This window comes from Hyperolius riggenbachi, chromosome 1, assembly GCF_040937935.1.
Source record: "Hyperolius riggenbachi isolate aHypRig1 chromosome 1, aHypRig1.pri, whole genome shotgun sequence".
Lineage (NCBI taxonomy): Eukaryota > Metazoa > Chordata > Amphibia > Anura > Hyperoliidae > Hyperolius > Hyperolius riggenbachi.
The window spans coordinates 529,265,936-529,291,150 of record NC_090646.1 but is presented as its reverse complement, the minus strand read 5'-3'; positions in this window follow the sequence as shown (position 1 = coordinate 529,291,150).

The following is a 25,215-nucleotide window of genomic DNA, read 5'->3' as shown; positions in this document are numbered from 1 at the left end:
TATGACTGCATGGCGGTAAAAAGCATGCTATCCGCACGCTTCTTGTCCTCATGCAAGGCCTGGGTTGTTGTGTCTCAAAGCGTGGCCTTCTCCTCCTGCGCCTCCTCCTGTTCCATCACGTGTGCTGCTGCTGCTGCTGGGTTAGCGTTACCGGTCCCTGTTTATGGAACCTTTTCTCTTTATTACATTTATGACTGCATGGCGGTAAAAAGCATGCTATCCGCACGCTTCTTGTCCTCATGCAAGGCCTGGGTTGTTGTGTCTCAAAGCGTGGCCTTCTCCTCCTGCGCATCCTCCTGTTCCATCACGTGTGCTGCTGCTGCTGCTGGGTTAGCGTTACCGGTCCCTGTTTATGGAACCTCTCATCTTTATTACATTTATGACTGCATGGCGGTAAAAAGCATGCTATCCGCACGCTTCTTGTCCTCATGCAAGGCCTGGGTTGTTGTGTCTCAAAGCGTGGCCTTCTCCTCCTGCGCCTCCTCCTGTTCCATCACGTGTGCTGCTGCTGCTGCTGGGTTAGCATTACCGGTCCCTGTTTATGGAACCTCTTCTCTTTATTTCATTTATGACTGCATGGCGGTAAAAAGCATGCTATCCGCACGCTTCTTGTCCTCATGCAAGGCCTGGGTTGTTGGGTCTCAAAGCGTGGCCTTCTCCTCCTGCGCCTCCTCCTGTTCCATCACGTGTGCTGCTGCTGCTGCTGGGTTAGCGTTACCGATCCCTGTTTATGGAACCTCTCATCTTTATTACATTTATGACTGCACGGCGGTAAAAAGCATGCTATCCGCATGCTTCTTGTCCTCATGCAAGGCCTGGGTTGTTGTGTCTCAAAGCGTGGCCTTCTCCTCCTGCGCCTCCTCCTGTTCCATCACGTCTGCTGCTGCTGCTGCTGGGTTAGCGTTACCGGTCCCTGTTTATGGAACCTCTTCTCTTTATTACATTTATGACTGCATGGCGGTAAAAAGCATGCTATCCGCACGCTTCTTGTCCTCATGCAAGGCCTGGGTTGTTGTGTCTCAAAGCGTGGCCTTCTCCTCCTGCGCCTCCTCCTGTTCCGTCACGTGTGCTGCTGCTGCTGCTGGGTTAGCATTACCGGTCCCTGTTTATGGAACCTCTTCTCTTTATTACATTTATGACTGCATGGCGGTAAAAAGCATGCTATCCGCACGCTTCTTGTCCTCATGCAAGGCCTGGGTTGTTGGGTCTCAAAGCGTGGCCTTCTCCTCCTGCGCCTCCTCCTGTTCCATCACGTGTGCTGCTGCTGCTGCTGGGTTAGCGTTACCGATCCCTGTTTATGGAACCTCTCATCTTTATTACATTTATGACTGCATGGCGGTAAAAAGCATGCTATCCGCATGCTTCTTGTCCTCATGCAAGGCCTGGGTTGTTGTGTCTCAAAGCGTGGCCTTCTCCTCCTGCGCCTCCTCCTGTTCCATCACGTCTGCTGCTGCTGCTGCTGGGTTAGCGTTACCGGTCCCTGTTTATGGAACCTCTTCTCTTTATTACATTTATGACTGCATGGCGGTAAAAAGCATGCTATCCGCACGCTTCTTGTCCTCATGCAAGGCCTGGGTTGTTGTGTCTCAAAGCGTGGCCTTCTCCTCCTGCGCCTCCTCCTGTTCCATCACGTGTGCTGCTGCTGCTGCTGGGTTAGCGTTACCGGTCCCTGTTTATGGAACCTCTCATCTTTATTACATTTATGACTGCATGGCGGTAAAAGCATGCTATCCGCGCGCTTCTTGTCCTCATGCAAGGCCTGGGTTGTTGTGTCTCAAAGCGTGGACTTCTCCTCCTGCGCCTCCTCCTGTTCCATCACGTGTGCTGCTGCTGCTGCTGCTGCTGGGTTAGCGTTACCGGTCCCTGTTTATGGAACCTCTTCTCTTTATTACATTTATGACTGCATGGCGGTAAAAAGCATGCTATCCGCACGCTTCTTGTCCTCATGCAAGGCCTGGGTTGTTGTGTCTCAAAGCGTGGCCTTCTCCTCCTGCGCTTCCTCCTGTTCCATCACGTGTGCTGCTGCTGCTGCTGGGTTAGCGTTACCGGTCCCTGTTTATGGAACCTCTCATCTTTACTACATTTATGACTGCATGGCGGTAAAAAGCATGCTATCCGCACGCTTCTTGTCCTCATGCAAGGCCTGGGTTGTTGTGTCTCAAAGCGTGGCCTTCTCCTCCTGCGCCTCCTCCTGTTCCATCACGTGTGCTGCTGCTGCTGCTGGGTTAGCGTAACCGGTCCCTGTTTATGGAACCTCTTCTCTTTATTACATTTATGACTGCATGGCAGTAAAAAGCATGCTATCCGCACGCTTCTTGTCCTCATGCAAGGCCTGGGTTGTTGTGTCTCAAAGCGTGGCCTTCTCCTCCTGCGCCTCCTCCTGTTCCATCACGTGTGCTGCTGCTGCTGCTGGGTTAGCATTACCGGTCCCTGTTTATGGAACCTCTTCTCTTTATTTCATTTATGACTGCATGGCGGTAAAAAGCATGCTATCCGCACGCTTCTTGTCCTCATGCAAGCCTGGGTTGTTGTGTCTCAAAGCGTGGCCTTCTCCTCCTGCGCCTCCTCCTGTTCCATCACGTGTGCTGCTGCTGCTGCTGGGTTAGCGTTACCGGTCCCTGTTTATGGAACCTCTCATCTTTTTTACATTTATGACTGCGTGGCGGTAAAAAGCATGCTATCCGCATGCTTCTTGTCCTCATGCAAGGCCTGGGTTGTTGTGTCTCAAAGCGTGGCCTTCTCCTCCTGCGCCTCCTCCTGTTCCATCACGTGTGCTGCTGCTGCTGCTGGGTTAGCGTTGCCGGTCCCTGTTTATGGAACCTCTTCTCTTTATTACATTTATGACTGCATGGCGGTAAAAAGCATGTTACCTGTGCAAAGAAACATGACATTTTCCGCATTTAAAAGACAGTTTTTCCTTTGAAACTTTACAATCAATTTTCTCAAAAACTATAAGCTCTTTTTCAAATATTTTTTTTTCCTCTTGTACCCACTCCCAAGGTGCACATACCCTGCTAATTTGGGGTATGTAGCATGTAAGGAAGCTTTACAAAGCACGAAAGTTCGGGTACCCATTGACTTCCATTATGTTCGGAGTTCGGCGCGAACACCCGAACATCGCGGCGATGTTCGGCGAACGTTCTCGAACCCGAACATCTAGGTGTTCGCCCAACACTAGAACAGAGTGGATAAGTCGGCACTTGCTGTAAACTGTCATTTATTCCAGAGGGTGGTAACACATCACATCATAAGTAACATGAAAGAGGTAAACATACCATTGGTGGAGGCTGTGAAATGGTGGTGGGTGCTGGGCACATCTGTGCCCAGCACCCACCACCATTTCACAGCCTCCACCAATGGTACGTTTACCTCTTTCACATTACTTATGATGTGATGCGTTACCACCCTCTGGAATAAATGACAGTTTACAGCAAGTGCCGACTGATCCACTCTGTTCTACCTGATGCATCTACTGTATACACCTAAGCCTGAGCACGCTGTCTGCACCAAAGGGTAGGAAGGCTGTGTTCCCTGCCATTTTCCCTCCTGCACGCAGAGAGAGCTGCAGTGCCGACTCCCCCCTTTCTCCTATTTCTTGTGTCTCCCCCAATGCAGAATATATACACGCAATGCACTGGCGAGTTGATCAGAGGGGGTCTGAGGGCGATCTGATGGTATGGCCAGGTGATTGGGGGCCCGCAAGGTGCAGATTAGTGTCTGATCTGATGGGTAGCAGTGACAGGTGGTGACAGGGGGCGATTGATGGATGATCAATCGGTGATTAGAGGGGATAACAGATGTAAACAATGCACTTGGGAGGAGATCTAAGGGCGGGTCTGCGGGCAATCTGAGGGTGTGGGCGGGTGATCAGGTGCCCGCAAGGGGCAGGTTAGGGTCTGATCTGATGGAAGGCAGTGACAGGTGGTGACAGGGAGTGATTGACGGGTGATTGACAGGTGATTGACAGGTGATCAGTGGGTGATTACAGGGGAGAATAGATGTATACAGGACACGGGGGATCTGGGGGGGGGGGGGGGTCTGAGGAGGATCTGAGGGTGTGGGGGGTGATCAGGAGCCCCTATGGGGCTGATTAGAACCTAATCTAAAACATAGCATTGACAGTTAGTGACAGGGAGTGATTTATGGGTGATTAGAGGGGTGATTGATTGGGTGCAAAAAGTGGTCTGAGGGGGTGATCAGGGGGGGTCTGAGGGGTGCTGTGGGCGATCAGGGGGGCAGGGGGACAGGATCAGTGTGTGTGTTTACATACACAGCTGCCTCCTCCCCTGGTGGTCGCTCGATCACTGGGACCACCAGGGGAGGAGGCAGCCAGTATAATACACTTTGTTAGCCTAACAAAGTGTATTATACATTTAGTAACAGCGAGATCGGGGTATTTACAACCCGCCGGCGCTGCTAATATGCTGGCGGGTTGACGTCGCGGGTTTGGGAGCCTAATGGCGGCAGATACGCGCGCATCCCTGCGCGCGATCCCCGGCTAATTAGTCCCCCAGGTGCCGCCGCCGATCGTCATTGGTCCTGGGGGAGCCACCTTGCCGCCATCCATAGGTAGTGGGCGGTCAGCAAGTGGTTAAGCATTTATGCTGCACAGACGTGAGCTTCACGTCCACAGCGGCAGTGGTTAGAGCCGCAGGGATGCGCTAGTCACATCCCTGCAGTTTGAGGGGTTTGCAGGCGATCGTGCCTGGCAGATGCCCATGATCACGCTGCTGCTGGGAGCAGGGGGGATTGGCTGCAGGGGACAAAAGTCCCCTGTGCCAATCCGTACATGTCCGCCGAGAATAAACACTGTTTTTGTTCAAAAACAGTGTTTATTCTTATATAGAGCCACCGCGCTTCCGCCGCGATTTCCACCACTTTCCACCACCCGATCGTTAAATTTATGAATGTTCCCATTCATTAATCTCCCTGCCTGCACTGTGATCACAGGTTTCCAATGGAAACTTACGTCACTTCCAGGGGCGTAACTAGACATCAGTGGGCCTCCCTGCGAAACTTTGGAAGGGGCCCCCCCACCCAGGGCCGGATTACCGACCAGGCAACAAAAGCAGTCTCTTGGGGCCCCATTCAGAGTCAAAGGGGCCCCATCAGCACATAAACCAGCCCTCGCCATCCTGTCAGTGGTGGCTGGATGGTATAATGGTTAAAGGAGCTTTTAGTTTTCGCTATTTTCACGATCTAAATTGCGGCCACGGCAATTTTGATCCGCCTCTGGCACCCACGGATCCTGCTGCGGAGAGCCGTGGACTACTGAGCTCCGGGGCCGCCCTGCCTCCCTACACCGGCTCCGAGTGCCCCACGTGTGCACCACGTGCTTCTCCTCCCTAGACGGCCTCTGGGGCCAGGCTGGCCTGACTGCCTGCTCTGCTCCTCCTGGCCCGCTCCCAGCTGCTGCCCGCTGCCACCGTTGACCGGAGGGGAGCCTCAAGACCTATCAACTCCTGCAGCCCCCCCCCCAGGACCTACCAACTCCTGTACCGGCCTGTCGGGCCTCCACATGCCTGCAGCGGTGGCCGCAGAGTGACTTAGTCCGTGAGGGCCCCTACCTCCTCTCCAACGGCCAGCGGGCTTCTCCTCCGGCACCCCCGGGATCTTCCGTGCACCAGAGGGGACTCCTAGATCGGCCTGCCACTGCTGACTATCCGGATACTGCCCACCACCAGGGCCACACACGGGGAGACATTCTCCTCTGCATGCTTCTTCACCTGCTGCGGCATACACACACGCTGCTCCTCTCGGCCCCCCATGTTGGGCTCCATCTGTCTGCCACCCGGATCTACCAATTGTCCACGCTTGTGAGTGGCTCCCAGCCTCCCGCTTCGCAACACCGCAGCAGGCCCCCAGCTCTGGTACTGCTGCTTTCCATGTCCTCCTCCACACTTGCCTTCGGGACCTAGCCTCCACGGAGTCACCTGACTCCCACATCGGTCTCCAGTCCCAGGCCCCACAGCAACACTCCGGACCCCTGATGAGCCAGGTCCTTGGCCCATCAACAGACCCCCCTGCTCGATATATGGCTATACGGTGAGATCTACTATCACACTATCCTCCTATTTCTGCTATAACTGTTGCCTGTATAACTGTACGAACTACTGCTCACTGAACTTGCCGCACACCCACTGATCTATTGCCCACACAACTGCACAAACTATTGCCCACTGAACTTGCCGCACATCCACTGATTTATTGCCCACACAACTGCACAAACTATTGCTCACTGAACTTGCCGCACACCCACTGATCTATTGCCCACACAACTGCTATGAACTACTGTCCACATAACTGCTATGACCTAGAATCTTGTGCCTGTAAAACCGCTGCTATCTACAATGTACAATTGCACTTGTGCCTGTAAAACCGCTATTATCTACATTGTACTAACTGCCTGAATAGCTGCTATTAACTATTATTACTGTAAACTACTACCTAGACAACTGCTGCATACTATGAACTACTGCCCTGCTCCAATATACCTCTCAATCGAAATCGATAGCAGGTATTGTGAAAAAACATTGGAGGGTATTAAAAGAGGATAAAATCTTGGGTGACTTATTGCCAGAAATCCCTAGACTAATTTTCAGAAAGGCTCCAAATATTGGGCTATCAATAGCTACAGCTGCAAATGAAAGTAAAAGAGATGTAACAGAATCGAAAAGGAAAAATGGATTCATCAGATGTGGTTTGTGTGTTGGCTGTAAGGCGACACACAACCCTGGTAGAATTATGGAAGTGACAACAGCAGGTGGGGTGTGCTATAAAATTAAAGACTCTATTACCTGTAATACCAGTGGGGTCATATATTGTATACAGTGTCCATGCTGTAAATTGTATGTAGGTAGAACCAAACGGGCACTACATACACGTATTGGTGAACATTTTAAGAACATCATAAAGAAAAATGAAAAACACCCACTCTCTAACCATTATAAAGAGAAACATGGGGGAACCCTAAGAGGTACCATCTTTTTTGGTCTGGAAGTGATAAAGAAAAGCTTAAGAGGGGGTGATTTTATTAAGAAAATGTCTAGGAATGAGTCTAAGTGGATCTTCCAATTGGATACATTAATCCCTAAAGGGTTAAATAGCGAGATGGAAACTTTTGCATTTTTTTAAATAATATGTTTTTAACAATTAACCCTTGCAATTGCTGCTCACATGTATGTGAATATAGGATGGATTGAATGAGGGTATGGAAGAGGTTAAAACAGGTAGAGAGATTAATTTGCATATACCCACAATGCTTGGATTGTGGGAGGAGAGAATCCTATATATGGGCGGCTTTATGGTCAGGACAACCAGTATAACAGACGACTCCGGTGAAATGAGACTGTTCCTCCTGAAGAAGGCTAACGTTTATTAGCAGAAACGCGTTGAGGTGTAAATAAGATTATATTCTCCGTTTTATGAAGGATTCAGGAGTGTGGAAGGCTGTGGAAGCGCTCAGCGGCCAATCACATATACACAAGCTCCTCTATCTTTAAGGTGACGTCACAGAGAAGCAGCTGATAGCGGTGAGATCCGGAAGAGCGAGCGTCGTCCTGGAACTAGCAGTAGGAATTGACGTATGCCCACGGATACTGCAGAACAGCTACACGGAGTGCCAGAGCTCAGAAGTCTTTTAGCTGTATACGCAGCTGTACAAACGGAGTGACACCAGACTGTTTAAAGGTATCCCTTGATGAGACAATGTACCTAATTATTATTTGAAGAAGTATAAAAGACTTACACCAAACCCGTTGTATACTAACAAGACGGGTCCCACAGTAACAGACTTAACGGTTGGGAGTCTTGCAACCTAGATTACGCCCACAATTGATTGCAATCTATTTTATGCATATTGGAGAATTAATCCCCTTTTCTTCTGATCACAATATTGACTGTGGATCTGAAAGTTTTGAACAAGATTTGGGATTTGCTTAATCCTTTTTTAGTTAATTTTCCGAGATCTGGAGAATTTCTTGAATGTGGATGGTATGAATGAGAGTGTGTATAATGCATAATTAGTAAGGGTGATTATAGGAATTTTATACTGTTTTATTGTCATTTTATGGAAAAAGTATATTTAGAATAAAAGAAAATAGCATATATTAGCGCATGTTCCTTGATTCATAATTTTATGAACTACTGCCCGCAAGTCTGCCTTAACTGCTACAACCTATGCCCCATTGTCTGCAAACTGCCGATCTACTGCTGCATAAACTGCTACATACCTTGATCTATTGCTGTACTACTGCTGGAACTGTTGCTGCATAACAGCTATTGCCTGCAAACTGTCGTGTTTTGATCCATTGCCACCCCTTCATGTGCTGCCCTTAGCTCTGCCAATGTCACACAATTGTGCCCTGCTGCCCAACCTGTCGGCCCCCAGGAACTCAGCTGCGCCTTTCCCACTGTTGTCTGGGCACCCTGCACCTTCCCTGCCAGGGCTCCCCTTTCCTGTCCCTGACGTGCGTTGCATCCCCTCTGTGCCCTGTACCTCTGTGCCCTGTACCACTGTCCAGGCCACAGCACTCATACCCATGGGAGGGGAGTCAGCTTCACAGAATATCACCACCCTGACCAGAGAGGAGATCCTGAAATTGGAATTTATCGCAGGAAACAACCAGCCAAAGGGCTAGCCCCTGTGGGACATGGTCACTGAGCACATCAAACATCTCACAAACAGAGCCGTGGATGCCCCATACAAACGTTACAGAGGAAGAAGAGCTGGCGCACTCGTACGACTCAAGAGGAAGGGCCTTCGCTCCTCCATTCCGGCCATCCTGTTAGCGAATGTCTGCTCTCTGCCCAACAAAGTGGACGAGCTGCTCCTACTACTTAGCAGCAAATCCTCGATCGGTAGGAACACCCCGGTCCTCTGCTTCACCGAGACCTGGTTGAGTGAATGTGTCCGTGATCACTCCCTGCTTGTACCAGGCTACGACCTTCTCCGCACGGACCGTGACCCTACGCTCTCTGGGAAAAAGAAAGGAGGGGGCATTTGCTTTTAGATTAACACCACCTGGTGCACCACACCGAGTTTCTAGCCGTCAGCTGCAGACCACAGTACTCCCCCAGGGAGTTCTCATCTCTTATTCTTGTCGGAGTCTACATCCCACCTGACGCTAGCACCAAGGAGGCTCTGCGAGTACTCAGCGACAGCATCTCACGGTGGGAGACCACCCACCCAGAGGCCCTCTTCATCATCCTGGGCAACTTCAACAACGCAAATCTGCGTCAGGAGAAGCCCAGTTACAAGCAGCACATCACCTGCCCCACCAGGCACCACAAAACCCTGGACCACTGTTACACGGTCCAGAAGGACGCATACAAGGCCAGCCAGGGCGCCCCACTGGGGAACTCCGATCACAACCTAATCCATTTGATCCCCACCTACACGAGGCTCCTGGAGACCGCTAAGCCTACTGTTAAGTCTGTCAAGAAGTGGACAGATGAGTCCAAGCTGGAGCTGGTCATCCTTGGAGGCACCCACCCTGGACGAATGGTCAGAGAATGTCACCTCCTACATTAGTTTCTGTGAGGAAATGTGCATCCCTTCTAAGACCTTCAAGGCCTACCCCAACAACAAGCCCTGGTTCAACAACAACCTGCGCCAGCTTCGGAAACGCAAGGAGCAGGCGCACAAGTCTGGCTCCCAAGAAGAGTTTAAGGAGGCCAGGTATGCCCTGAAACGGGAACTGCACGCTGCAAAGAGAGCCTACTCTGACAAGCTGGGACTCCGTCTCCAATCCAACAACTCGAGGGAGGTATGGCAAGGCCTCAGAGCGATCACTAACTTCAACCCCCCCCCCCCCCCTCAACTGGTGACCCCGAGCACTCAGCTGGCTGAGGAACTGAACGAATTCTACTGTAGGTTCGAGCAACAGCCCAAACAGCTCGGGGCCCCGGGGTCGGTGATAACAGCGCTAACCTCCTCACTGAGGGACCATGACATCACTGCACCGGTTGCAGTCCAAGAAGCAGAAGTCCTCACGCTGCTTCGCAAGTTCAACCCCAGGAAGGCGTCAGGCCCGGATGGAGTGTCATCGAATTGTCTAAGAACCTGTGCGGATCAGTTGGCTCCGGTGCTCACCACTCTATTCAGAAAATCACTAGCAGAAAGTACAGTCCCCTCCTGTTTCAAGAGGTCCACAATTGTACCAATCCCAAAAAAGCCAGGCAACACAGACCTCAACAACTTCAGACCTGTGGCTTTAACGCCTACCATTATGAAGGTCCTAGAACGGCTAGTCCTTGCTCACCTGAAACGCACCACTGACGCACTGCTTGACCCACTCCAATTCGCATACAGGGCCAACAGGTCCATAGAGGATGCCATAAACATCAGCCTGGCACACATCATGGAGCACCTCGACCGACCTGGCTCCTATGCCAGAATCCTGTTCCTGGACTTCAGTTCAGCTTTCAACACGATCTGCCCAGACACCCTGGTCGACAACCTGGCGCAGCTCGGTATTGACCCCACACCTTGCGCATGGGTCAAGAGCTTCCTTTCAGATAGGACACAACAGGTCAAGCTCGGGAACTGCTCCTCCAGCATGAGAACTACCAATACAGGGGCACCCCAAGGGTGTGTACTGTCCCCGCTCCTATTCTCTTTGTACACCAACAATTGCACTTACGTCTCAGACTCCGTCAAGGTCATCAAATTTGCTGACGACACAACAATCATCGGTCTCATCGGCGGAAACGGAGAGCGGGACTACCGCAAGGAGATAGGGAGAATCTGCGAGTGGTGCAAGAACTGCAACCTGGTCCTCAACGCAACAAAGACTGTTGAGCTGATTGTGGATTTCAGGAGGAACCCTCCCACTCACCCACCAGTCTACATAGGCGAGACCGAAGTCTCCAGAGTGTCATCGGTCCAGTTCCTTGGCACAACCTTATCCACTGACCTAAGGTGGGAACAGAATACCATCAAAATTCAGAGGAAGGCACAGCAGAGGCTTTTTTTCCTGCGCCAACTTAAAAAATTTGGTATGCCTCGGGAGCTGCTGACCAGCTTCTACACCGCTACCACGGAGTCCATACTTTGCTCCTCAGTTATCGTCTGGCATACCCGCGCATCGGCCAGCGACAGACATAAACTGCAAAGAATCATTAGTGAGGCGAAAAGGATCATCGGATTGCCCCTGCCACCTCTCGATCTCCTCCACGCGGCTAGGATGAGGAAGAGGGCCACCAGGATTTCCTGCGACCCCGCTCACCCTGGCAGCCGCTTTTTTGAGCCCTTCCCATCGGGCCGCGCTTCTGAACTATCCCAACCAAGACCACCAGGCACAGGAACTCTTTCTTCCCCCAGGCAGTTCTGCTGCTCAACAACTCTGACTCCTGACCCTTCCGTCCTAGTCTGCAATCAGCATACTCGCCTCAGTGGCTCTTCTGCCTCTCTCTGCATCTCTAACACACAAACTTCTGTTCCTTTTCTGCATATCTAGCACACAATATAAAAGATGTATCATACTGTTGTGTTTCTGGTATGCGGTACTGTAGCCGCCAATGTATGTAAATGCTGTCAGTATGTGTAACTTGTAGCCGTATATATATATGTAAAATGTACAACTGTCTTTACGTACTTGCCAAGCCATGTGTACCACAAGCAATTCCGAGCACTTGGCGAATAAATCCATCTTGTATCTTGTAAAATAGCGAAAACTAAAAGGCATAGGGTGGCAGTTTATCATTGGAAAGAGGAGAAAGAGAGCTTCAAAATGATATGCATCTTTCGATAGTTACATCGTATTACACAGGACGACTTTTCTCCAAAGTCGGCAGCTTGATTCAGCACAATGCAATGAAATATAAGGAACCCAGGGGGATATAATTACAAACATCATGCTGGTAGGTGTGAGGATGTAATTAATTAGTTGTGGGTATGCTTAAAGGCATACCCACAGGCACTGCTCGGAGTCCCTGTCAAGGGCTCTGCCTCTGACACAGGAGACCAGGGTTCGAATCTCGGCTCTGCCTGTTCAGTAAGCCAGCACCTATTCAGTAGGAGACCTTAGGCAAGTCTCTCTAACACTGCTACTGCGCTGCTTCTTCAGAGACGGGCTCTCCTCCTGGGTCCCTCTCCTGCTACTGTGCGCTCTGCCGCTGCCCACTCCCCCCTCCCTTCCCACAGAGAACCACAGCTGCAGCAAGAATGATAGCAGCAGATGGCAAACGCTCACTCACCTATCCATGATTCAAGCGATAGAGATCCCGTCATCTGAAACCCATCTGTCTCTCCTACATTCACTGGGATGGAGGCTGCATGGTGGCTGTCTAGTTTGGGAGGAAATCGGTTGTTCGGTGGTGGGGATGGTTATGTAATTCTGTCCGGGGAACGGCTTCCGGTTTGGCAGTGTCCAGAGCTTTCTGCTATTGCCAGGCTTGAGATGCAGGGGGAAAGTGCTGCTGCTGTGATATCTGGCGCCTTCTTCACAGGGGTGCCCCAGCCCCTGAGTGCAAATGTCCCAGCCATTCATCTCTCACTCTGCATTTTGCTGCTGCTATTCCCTGCATTGTGCACCCACAGAGGAAAGTGGGCTGTTGCCCATAGCAACCAGTAGCTCGGCTGCCCGGTGTGTGCGACATATTGCTGTGCAGCTGCATCTTCTGATTCTATTACGACATGATGGGGGGGCCCAAATCAGTTACTTTGCTTAGGGCCCCATTTAGCCTTAATCCGGCTCTGCCCCCACCCCCCTCGCTTTCTGCACAAGAAAACTGAGGACCAATGTGTTTTCCCCACGCAGAGAAAAACTCTTATGGTGGCCATACATGGTACAATAAAAACGTTTGATTATCCCGTTTATGCGACCTAAATGATCAAATCAAATGAAAGTTGAGAATATTTTTATTTCAATAAAGACATTTGAACGATTATCCCGTTTTTTCAAGAAAAATCAGATTGGACATGCTGGTAAAATCTTTATATTAGATCTAACGGAATGCAATTGTACCATGTATGGCCACCTTTAGTCTTAAAGAGAACCTGAGGTGGGGATCTTAGAATAAAATCTATATACAGAGGCTGGGTCTGGCCAGGGCAGGGACAAGGTCTATCACCAACAGAGGCTGAGCTGCCCAAGTGCGCCCCCCCCCCCCCCCTTAATCGGCAACATCTCAGTTATTGTTCCTCTTTACAGGCTGGTGTATATAGTGAGCTGCTCCACAGGACTGCATTTGGCACGCATACAGTAATCATCGCAGTACTGGAGATCACTTGTAGTCTTTTTTTTGCTATGAGTTTTAGGTAGCCAGGTATAGGTGCCCCCTGGTTAAGTAGCCAGGTACAGGTATAGGGGCCCCCAGTATCACTCCAGGTATAGGTTCCCCCAATATAGGAAGTCAGGTATAAGTGCCCCCAGATTTCATTCAGATACTTGATATTCTCCTACATCTTCAAAACATACTGGTACAAAAACATACAAGTCAACTGGTCTCCCCCAAACAATCCTATAGTGAAAGTATTAGTCTATGACTATGGCAGGGATTAGATTGTGAGCTTCTCTGAGGACAGTCAGTGACACGACTATGTACTCTGTACAGTGCTGCAGAAGATGTCAGTGCTATATAAATACATAATAATAATATGTTAGGACATTAGACTATGACTATGGCAGGGATTAGATTGTGAGCTCCTCTGAGGACAGTCAGTGACATGACTATGTATTCTGTAATGTGCTGCAGAAGATGTCAGTGCTGTATAAATACATAATAATAATATGTTAGGACATTGGACTATGACTATGGCAGGGATTAGATTGTGAGCTCCTCTGAGGACAGTCAGTGACATGACTATGTACTCTGTATAGTGCTGCAGAAGATGTCAGTGCTATATAAATACATAATAATAATAATAATAATAATAATAATAATAATAATAATAATAATAATATGTTAGGACATTACACTATGACTTTGGCAGGGATTAGATAGTGAGCTTCTCTGAGGATAGTCAGTGACATGACTATGTATTCTGTAATGTGCTGCAGAAGATGTCAGTGCTATATAAATACATAATAATAATATGTTAGGACATTAGGCTATGACTATGGCAGGGATTCGATTGTGAGCTCCTCTGAGGACAGTCAGTGACATGACTATGTACTCTCTACAGTGCTGCAGAAGATGTCAGTGCTATATAAATACATAATAGTAATATTGTAGGGTATTAGACTAGGAGTATGGTAGGATTAGAATGTGAGCGCCTCTGAGGACAGTCGGTGACATGACTATGTACCCTGTAAAGTGCTGCAGAAGATGTCAGTGCTATATAAATACATAATATTAATATGGTAGGACATTAGACTATAAGTATGGTAGGATTAGATTGTGAGCTCCTCTGAGGACAATCAGTGACATGGCTATGTACTCTGTAATGTGCTGCAGAAGATGTCAGTGATTTATAAATACATAATAATAATATGGTAGGAGATTAGATTATGACTATGGAGAGATTAGAAAGTGAGCTCATCAGAGGACAGTCAGTGACACGACTATGTACTTTGTAAAGTGGTGCAAGTGATGGATGCGACAAAACCCCTGGTGCTGTTCCCCCAAATGTATAAATGTGCCCCCATGTGTGCATTTATACATAACCTGTCCTGTGTCGTTTACCACACGGTGCCCATCCACCTTCAGCTTCTTCCTGTTCCATTTGTGGCTCACATGCCACCAGCATATAGTGTGTTACGCATGTGTGATGTCACGTGTGCTAAATGCCAGCGGTGTGTGAAGCGCAAATGGAGGAGCGGAAGACGTATGGGCACAGCACGGTGGGCAACACAGGACAGGTTATGTATAAATACACGCTGGGGGCACATTTATACACTAGGGGGTGGCGGCGGATGCAGCAGAAGCAGGGGACTCGTCTGATTCCCAAGAGATGTCATGTTAAAATCGATGGTGAATGGGCACCTGACAGATCTCTCTTTAATCAGATTGGATAAGAGAAAGATTTGTCTCTTAGTGAAATCTGCTCATCATCGCTAGATGTATGGCTGCCTTTACTCTAGTATGGCAGCATTAGGACACTGCAGTGTCATTTCTGTAAGTTCAGGTCCTTTTCAGTACTAGGAGTGAAGGGGGGGGGGGGGGGGTAGGGAGAAGCACAGAAGCCTTTACAGCCTACAGTCTCCCTTACTTCCAGAGTACAGGTTCAGCATGGAAGACGGGCGCAGGGCTTCTCTCTCACATACACACACACACCACAAATACCTTTCTCCTTCCCCGTTAGAATTCCATTCTCCATCAGCCAGCCATGCATGACTGAGCGGCTTCCTGGGGGAGCAGCTGGATGACATCACTGACAGAGGTCAGCGAAGAAGAGATAAAAAAACAAACAAGGAACTGTCTACCAATCTTACTGTCTAAACTATGTATGACTCCTTATTAGGTGCACACTTTCAGAACAACTGTGCAAAGAGCTTTTTATCTCCCCTTCCTTAGCTGTGTCTCGCAGGACAGTGGAAAAAAAAAACATTTTTTTCCTTAACTGGCTGATGATTGAAATGTCTTTGAAAGCGCCCCATCCTGACCTGATGACCTGCCGCTCAGAGGCTGCTGCCTCTCCGGCCTCTGTGTTGTCCCGGCCCTGGGTCTGGCTATAGTGCCCAGCCTCTGTTGCTAGTTGAATCCCCCCTAAGTCTCGCAGCGTGTCGCAGCGGGCTATGCTTATCTCCTTAGTGTCACTCACGCTGCTCCCCCGCCTCCTGCAGAGCACCGGTCCCCGCCCCGTCCCTTCCCTCCCCGCTGATTGGAGGGAAGGGATGCGGGGGGAGCGGCGTGAGTGACATTAGGTAGGTAAACATTGCCCGACAGCGCGGCTGTAATTTATGGGCTAGAGCGGAGCGCAGGGGGGACTTAGGGGGGATTCTACTGGCAACAGAGGCTGGGCACTATAGCCAGACCCAGCCTCTGTGTATAGATTTTATTCTAAGATCCCCACCTCGGGTTCTCTTTAAAGGAAATGTCAGGCATTCTATGCTACCCCCAGATCTACTTACCTGGGGCTTCCTCCAGCCCCTTGCAGCCGACAAGGACTTGTCGCAGCTCTGTTCCCAGTACATTAGACAAAGACAAATAACATTTATATCGCACTTTTCTCCTGGCGGACTCAAAGCGCCAGAGCTGCAGCCACTACTAGTACGCGCTCTATAGGCAGTAGCAGCATTAGGGAGACTTGCCTAAGTTCTCCTACTAATTAGGTGCGGGTTTACTGAACAGGCAGAGCCGAGATTCGGACCCTGGTCTCCTGTGTCAGAGGCAGAGCCATTAACCATTAAAACCATCCAGAACACACACACACACACACACACACACACATAACTAGAAATCACGGGCCCCCCTGCAAAACTTAGGATGGGGCCTTCTCCCGCCAAACCTCCTCCCCAGAAATGCTGGGAGTAGAACAGTACTGTATACAAGACCCCGCTGAACACTGAAAAGGGAATGCCTACAAATCTTTGTCTGCAAAACTTTGTATAATTCCTTATCCGTGGCTGAGCAGATGCAGTCATTAGAACAATTGTGCAGAGAGCAGAAAGTTTTTTTCTCTCTGTGCCCTTAGTTGTCAGTCTCTCAGGATGGGGCCCCTGTGGCCTCTGGGCCACACTGCGGCTGCACCGCTTGCAGGGTCTATTGTTACGCCCCTGCACACACACACACACACATATTATTTTACTACATGAGAGCACATGCTATATGGAGGAACAACAATGACATGCTGAACATAAGATATATTCACTGTAACTTTGGCATTACTGTTATTACAAGATCTGGGACTCCGTGTGAGACAACAAGCTCTCAATGAGGTAGCAACAGTCAGACATCAATCTTTCCCATTCCACTGTGTCCAGTAATCAGACATCATAAGGTCACTCGCATGTGTGTGTGATAAGAATCTAGGAATCTCTTCTGAGGGAGAGTGTACAACTTTTTTTCCAACGGTGACTCCTTTGTTTGTAATGTTGTACATGAAGTCATCAGAACTGCTGCAGTGTGAGACAGATGTTTTTTTTACGAACCCTAGGGATCAAGGACAGTGTACAAGTTCCAAAGTGTGTATGATTCCTTATCTGTGTAGTGGACACATGCTGTCAACATAACAATGGTATGAGAGTAGGATACGTTTTCTCTCCATGCCCTTAGCTGCTTGTCAGTCTCTCAAACTTTTTCCCCCACGGGGCCCCCTGAGGCTTCTGGGCCCCTCTGCGGAGGCATCCCTTGCAGGGTCTATTGTTATGCCCCTGGTCACTTCCTTAGTTACAATGTAACAACACATTGGCCTCAATTCACTAAGATCATGCTGGAGATAATAAGGCAAGAGAAAACTTATCTCCACACAGTACGAGAGTTATCTTATCTCTTTATTCCTTACGTTACCTCCTCTGTAGTTAATTTACCTCCTCTGTAGTTATTTTCACACGCAGTTAATGAACAGCCTGTCTTTAACTTTGGAGTTATTTTAAGGATTAAAGAGTTAACTTAAAGACAGAAGAGTTAACTTTAGGTTTGCCTGAGGTAAAATGTTTCCTGACTACTACATGCCTTATCACCATGGTAACAACTCTAGAAGAGTTATTAAAGACAGGAGATAAGCTTAGTGAATTGAGGCCATTGTATCCTATGTAGCATACAAAGGGCTTGATTCACTAAACCGTGATAACTCATATCACAGCCGTTTTCGCGCACATTTTCATGTTTGCCGTTTCCGCACAAAAATTTGCGTTTGCGCGTGCAAATACACGATTGCACACAAAAAACGTTATGCGCAGTGTGGCGCACGCAAAACACTGGCGCGACTGTGATAAGAGTTATTACAGCTTTGTGAATCAAGCCCAAAGTATGCTAATAGGACAAATGGTCAAAAAAATGTGTGGATTTTAATTATGGTAGCAGGAATTATTTTAAAACTATAATGGCTGAAATTTGAAAAATAATGAATTTTTTCAATTTTTTTTTAATGTTTCCATCATAATGCATTTAGAATAAAATAATTCTTAGCATAATATACCACCCAAAGAAAGCCTAATTGGTGGTGGAAAAAACAAGGTATAGATCATTTCATTGTGATAAGTAGTGATAAAGTTATTGGGGAATGAATGGGAGGAGCGCTGAATTGTGAAAATTCCTCTCGTCCATAAGGTGAAAACTACCCGCAAGCTGAAATGGGTAATGCAAAAAAACGCATGCGTACGTATGCAAAAAAGGCCCAAAATGACATGCCACACATCAGGCCATGGCAAGATGTGTGTGCACCCAAAAAGGGCCAAAACCCGAGAGAGGGAAGAGGAGACATCAGGAGGAGAGGGCCAGAACTGTACTTCAAATTTCAACCATATTACACAATATATTTAAAAAAAAAATAAAAAGGGAGGGAAGGAAGGAACCCACAGAAAAAATCTTTAAGGCAGGCACCCAACACCTACAGAAGTACACATGACCCCATAAAGTGCATAAAGCACAATAAATTGTGGCTAGACTGCTACCAGACAGGTGACATTATATTATCCATGGGAAAATCCATCAACTCATTGGAAAAACAAAACCTAAGAGCTATTCATTTTGTGAAAGAAGATTTAAGGTTAGGCTTTGATCTCTGAGGCCTTGTTCACATTGCTGTTCCGTTCGCGAGTCCGTTGGGCTGTTTTTGAGGTGTCTTTTTTCCGATTTCCACCGTTTGGGTGGGCAAATCGTTTTTTTGTGCTTAGCGTTTTTTTCCAAATGTTTTTACCGAGCGGTTTTGTAATTCACTCCCTGATGCAAAAACGTGGGCGCAATCACCTTATTGCGCATTTTTGTATGCATTCACCGATTTTCCTATACCTTCCATTGAGGTGGGATTGCCCCAAAAATAGAACACGCACAGCTTTCTACGTCCCGCACTGATATGAACCTTCTCATAGACATTCATTGGCCACGCGGTCGGGGGTGTATTTAAAAACCGCAGGCGGCCGAAAAAAGCCGAAAACGCCTGCAGTGTGAAGGAGGAGAGCTTGGTGGAAATATTAAAATACATGAAGTTCTGCATGGAAAGATGGGCCTACATTTCTCTGCAGTGATGTGAAATCTTCGATAACTGCTTGAGAAAATATTGCAGGCAGTTACTGTGATGGAGCAGTTACTTTCTCACACCTTCCTCTGTATATGGCCTTTGCACAAAGGAATTGAAAAGAAAAAGATAATTAAGACCTTTTTTTATCCCCAAGGCTACATTCATACTTTACCAGTTAAAAAAAAGACTCCATCAAATTTTACATTACAAATAGGGAAAATGGAAAAAGAGGCTGACAGCTTTCCCAGTTTAACCACTTTTTCCACCACTACAGTATATCCACATCCTCCGTGACTTCAATTAAGCAACGAGGACGTAGATATAGATCTTGTAGCTGAAGCAGAGCTGTGCACGATTGGGCTTGCTCCTGTGCAAAACTTCTGTTGTTGTTGTTTACACAGCCATGACAGTCTGCATCTGATGGGTCTTACCGATGGCTTATGGGAGGCATTACTGCGGGCTATGGGGGAACAACAAATCATTCTTATGAAGCAAAAAAACATTTCCCTCTCTTAAAGCTGATAAACCTTGGAGCATCCCAATTGCATTTTCAGCTAGTAGTAAAACTGTTACCTGATTTTCAGCCAGGCACTCTGCTTAACTGAAGAGACTCATCAGCTGCTACTAACAGAGGCTGTCCTCTGCTGTGCCTGTCTGTGTAAACGGGGGAGAGGTCCTTGATCTAAAAAGTCTTTGCATGACTTCAGAAAATCCAGTGACAGTTTTACTATTCCTGATAGTAGCTTTCTCTTTAGTATCAATCATTTTTAGTTTTATTTTTTATAAATGTCACCATAGTGGTCCTTTAATGTGTGCATAGAACGTTGAAACATGGATTTGAGCATTGATTAAAAAAAAAAAGATATTTCAGCTTAACTTGGCTGCATTCTTCACCACAAAGTAACATACCATTGTTAAAGGCGCTGCAACAGTTAAAAATCGAAAATTTTAGCACTGGACTTGTTCAGCACTACCAACCCAACTTTCATTTTTCATTGTTTGGCATTGGAGGAGCTCCTACAAGCAAGATGACGATTCTCTTCAAGCAACATAGAGAAAGACTTCTAGCAACAACAAAAAAGACGTCTAAAAACTGAAAAGCAGCCGAAGACATGTGGCTTCATATTGTACAAGGTTGGGCCCACACTTGCACACTCTGGCATCTTGACCACCTAAACTGCATGATTGATTAAGGCAATTATGAGGCTTTGGGAGATAGGTATTTTTTTTACATTCTTTTGTTAAATCCAACTTTTTCCAACAATAGATCACAGTCAATTTTTTATTTAATAAGTAATGTAAGCAGCCTGCCCACCAAGCACTTTCCTGCTTTCACCTACTTTCTGGTAAACAAGACTGGATTTATCCTTTTTTTGTTTTCCCCTAGGCCAAGTATATTGGGACTCACCTTCTAAGCACAGCAGCTCTTTCGTGTATCATCCCTGTACATAGGACAATGCACATGCTCTTTTTATTACTCCTTTTATTGGCACAGCTCCTAATGTACCCACTGCCCAAAGTAACAAAACTTTGGATATATATGGTTCCTGCTCATCAATGGCTGCCTACTAATTGGCAGACTGCTATCAAATCCAGCATCTTGATTGTTGTCACCATAAGCTGAGGAATCATAAATTGCAATCCTTTGGCTTGTCTGCACATATCCTGTAGCAATACTTGCTTATTCAAAAATGCATGCTTAGTCGGACGTTTCCATTGTATTAAATTGTTTAAGACTCTAATCTATTATGGTTATATCATTTATAGTTGCATCTTTTTCCTTTATAGTTCTTGAAAGAGGAAATTGCCATTTGTGTCCCATTAATATTAATGATAAGCTTGCATTAAATTTTATCACACCACTTTGTGATTTTTTTGCAACCATAAATAGAGTGGTTTAGTTCCTTATTCGTGGAAATGTGATCTGTGATGTGCTATTTATTTTATTCCTGTTCTAAAGTTCTCAGTGTGGAAAGCTATGTGTATAATTACATATATACTTTTTTTGTCAACTAATTTTTATAGTTTTCATTATATTGAGGAAACCAGTAATTTAGACAGAAGAGATCACAGCAGCTATCTTGACTATAGTATTTTTGGTTAGAAAAAGGATATATGAGTCTGCAATTGGTAGAAAAAGAGGTAGCTTTCTAAGAAACTGAAATAGAGATGTTGAAAGAGGGTATGAAAACCAAGTTCTCAGACCATGTATCTTCTTGATTGACAGTCAGTAAAATAGATTAGCATTAAGGTGCCCACTAATGATACAAATCTTTTGTCCAATCTTACCACTCCTGTGTAATTAGGAATAATTAGGAACTACCTAAAGTATTCATGCAAAGTACAGTATATTCACTCAATTTACCCTTCTACATAGATTTTGTAAGATTGTAAAAAAAAGAGATCGTATGTTACTTCTGTACACCAAATCTCACAGAGATGTAATTAGTATGATCGATTGATCGATTGAAATGTAAGATCATGCTTTCTGCTTTATCACCTGATCAAAAAATTGTGTATCTTCAAGAGGTCTGGTACACAACGCAACACTGAAATACTTCAGTTTCTTAAAATATTGGGTTTGGATAGAAGTCAAATCTAGACCATTTTTTTTTTATTTGTTGTTCAGGCAAAAAATTGCAGCCTTCACTTGGGCCATATTAAAGCATACTCTAAAATGCTGGTAGGTTAGTGACTCATCAAGAATCAAAAATGTATTATTTAATAAATCTAGGAAAGCCTTTATTTATTTTAGGATGTGAAGGGGCTGGTCTTGTCAGTGCTGCACATACAGTTGTGCTTATAAGTTCACATACCTTGGCGGGCTTGTGAAATCTTGGCCATTGTTAGGAAAATATAAGTATTTATACAGAAAGTTTTAATTAAGGAGTGTGCTCAGTTAAAAGAATGATTGCATAATTCAGTGTTTGCTTTTTTAATGATAACTTAGATCACACGAATAGACCTAAACAGAAGCTTACATTGTATCATTGCAGGGGCGTCGCTAGCCCTATTTTGGGGGGGCACGTGCCCCCAATCTATCCTGGGGTGCCACGGATCTCCGCCCGGCCCCCTCTGGCAGCGGCTCCCTCCAGCCGCCGCCGCCGCGTCACTCAGACCTCAGGATCAGGCGGCGAGCCGGCGACCAATCGTGCGGGCGCTAGGACCCAGCGCCCGCACTGATATGCGGAAGTGACATCACTTCCGCATATCGAGCGGGTGCGTCCAGCGCCCGCTCTTACTGGTCGGGTCGCCGCTGATCCTGAGGTCTGCTACAAGGTAAGGGGGGTGGGGGGAGCGGCGGCGGGGGGGCCTCCCTGGCACTCACTCACTCCCTAAAGGGGCTCCCTGGCACTCACTCACTCACTCCCTAAAGGGGCTCCCTGGCACTCACTCACTCCCTAAAGGGGCTCCCTGGCACTCACTCCCTAAAGGGGCTCCCTGGCACTCACTCACTCCCTAAAGGGGCTCCCTGGCACTCACTCACTCCCTAAAGGGGCTCCCTGGCACTCACTCACTCCCTAAAGGGGCTCCCTGGCACTCACTCACTCCCTAAAGGGGCTCCCTGGCACTCACTCCCTAAAGGGGCTCCCCCTGGCACTCACTCACTCCCTAAAGGGGCTCCCTGGCACTCACTCACTCCCTAAAGGGGCTCCCTGGCACTCACTCCCTAAAGGGGCTCCCTGGCACTCATTCACTCCCTAAAGGTGTTCCCCGTGGCACTCACTCACTCCCTAAAGGGGCTCCCCCTGGCACTCACTCACTCCCTAAAGGGGCTCCCCCTGGCACTCACTCACTCCCTAAAGGGGCTCCCCTGGCACTCACTCCCTAAAGGGGCTCCCTGGCACTCACTTACTCCCTAAAGGGGCTCCCTGGCACTCACTCACTCCCTAAAGGGGCTCCCCCTGGCACTCACTCACTCCCTAAAGGGGCTCCCTGGCACTCACTGACTCCCTAAAGGGCCTCCCTGTCACTCACTCATTCACTACCTAAAGGGCCTTCCTGTCACTCACTCACTCCCTAAAGGGGCTCCCTGGCACTCACTCACTGCCTGAAGGGGCTCCCTGGTACTCACTCACTGCCTGAAGGGGCTCCCTGGCACTCACTCAGTGCCTGAAGGGGCTCCCTGGCACTCACTCAGTGCCTGAAGGTAGAGATGAGCGTAATGACGTAATTACGATTTCGCGAAATTTCGCGTAATTAGTGTAATTACGATTATGGCCGTAAGTACATAATTGTAATGAAGAAGGATTTCACGAAATTTCGCGTAAGCGTAATTTTCACGTAATTTTCGCATTACAGTGGGTATTACGAAATTAATGCGTATGGCCATGCTCCCAAGCGGAAAAGTTGACGCATGGATCAATGTTAGGTAGCTGCCGACTTTAAGGGTTAATAGCAAAGCCCCCTTAAATGCTAAGAGCCTCAAATTTGGAGAGTATATTAAGGAGATCAGAAGGAATAAGAGGAAAAATTTTTTTTCAAAAAGACCCTATCGTTTTTCAGAAAATCGATGTTAAAGTTTCAAAGGAAAAATGTATACATTTAAAAACCCGCCGACTTTAACGGTTAATAGCAAAGCCTGCTTAAAGTTTAGGAACACCAAATTCCCAGGGTATATTAAGGGGATCAGTGGGAATAAGAGGAAAAAAAATTCTCAAAAAGACCTTATAGTTTTTGAGAAAATCGATTTTTAAGTTTCAAGGGGGAAAATGTCTTTCAAATGCGGAAAATGTCAGTTTTTTTTGCACAGGTAACAATAGTGTATTATTTTCATAGATTCCCCCAAGTGGGGAGAGTTTTACTTACTTCGTTCTGAGTGTGGGAAATATAAAAAAAAACGACGTGGGGTCCCCCCTCCCAGACCTCTTTAACCCCTTGTCCCCCATGCAGGCTGGGATAGCCAGAATGCGGAGCACCGGCCGCGTGGGGCTCCGCACCCTGACTATACCAGCCCGCATGGTCCATGGATTGGGGGGTCTCGGAAGGGGAGGGGCAGCCAAGCTTTCCCCTCCCCCTCTAAGCCCTTGTCCAATCCAAGGACAAGGGGCTCTTCTCCACCTCCGATGGGCGGTGGAGGTGGAGGCCGTGATTTCCTGGGGGGGGGGGGTTCATGGTGGCATCTGGGAGTCCCCTTTAAAAAGGGGTCCCCCAGATGCCCACCCGCCCTCCCAGGAGAAATGAGTATAGAGGTACTTGTACCCCTTACCCATTTCCTTTAAGAGTTAAAAGTAAATAAACACACAAACACTTAGAAAAAGTATTTTAATTGAACAAAAAACATAACCACGAAAAAAGTCCTTTAATATTCTTAATTAACCATTAATACTTACCTGTCCCTTTAAATAAATGATCCCTCGCAATATCCTCGGAAATTGGCTAATCAGTTACAATGTAACAAAGTTATTACAATGTAACAACTTTGTTACATTGTAACTACGTCGCACCCGACGTCACTCGCCGCTCAGCCGCCGCATACACTTACGCGTCCATGCAGGACGCTAAGTCCCCGCCGGCTCCCGCCGTCCACCCCATCTACATCTGTCACCCACATGTGGGTGACATGTGGGTGACATGTGGGTGAGGCGGGGAGGGCAGCGGAGCCGGCGGAACTTAGCGTCCTGCACGGACCCGACAGAGCTCTGAGCTATATAGCTCAGAGCTCTCTAAGCATCTTTGTATTTGGGCTCCAAGGAGCCCCATTGGTCCTTAGCAGACCAATGGGGTTCCTTTAAATCAGAAGGTCTGCTAAGGACCAATGGGGCTCCTTGGAGCCCAAATACAAAGATGCTTAGAGAGCTCTGAGCTATATAGCTAAGAGCTCTGTCGGGTCCGTGCAGGACGCTAAGTTCCGCCGGCTCCCGCTGCCCTTCCCGCCTCTCCCACATGTCACCCACATGTCACCCATATGTGGGTGACATGTGGGTGACAGATGTGGGCGGGGTGGACGGCGGGAGCCGGCGGGGACTTAGCGTCCTGCACGGACGCGTAAGTGTATGCGGCGGCTGAGCGGCGAGTGATGTCGGGTGCGGCGTAGTTACAACGTAACAAAGTTGTTACATTGTAATAACTTTGTTACATTGTAACTGATTAGCCAATTTCCGAGGATATTGCGAGGGATCATTTATTTAAAGGGACAGGTAAGTATT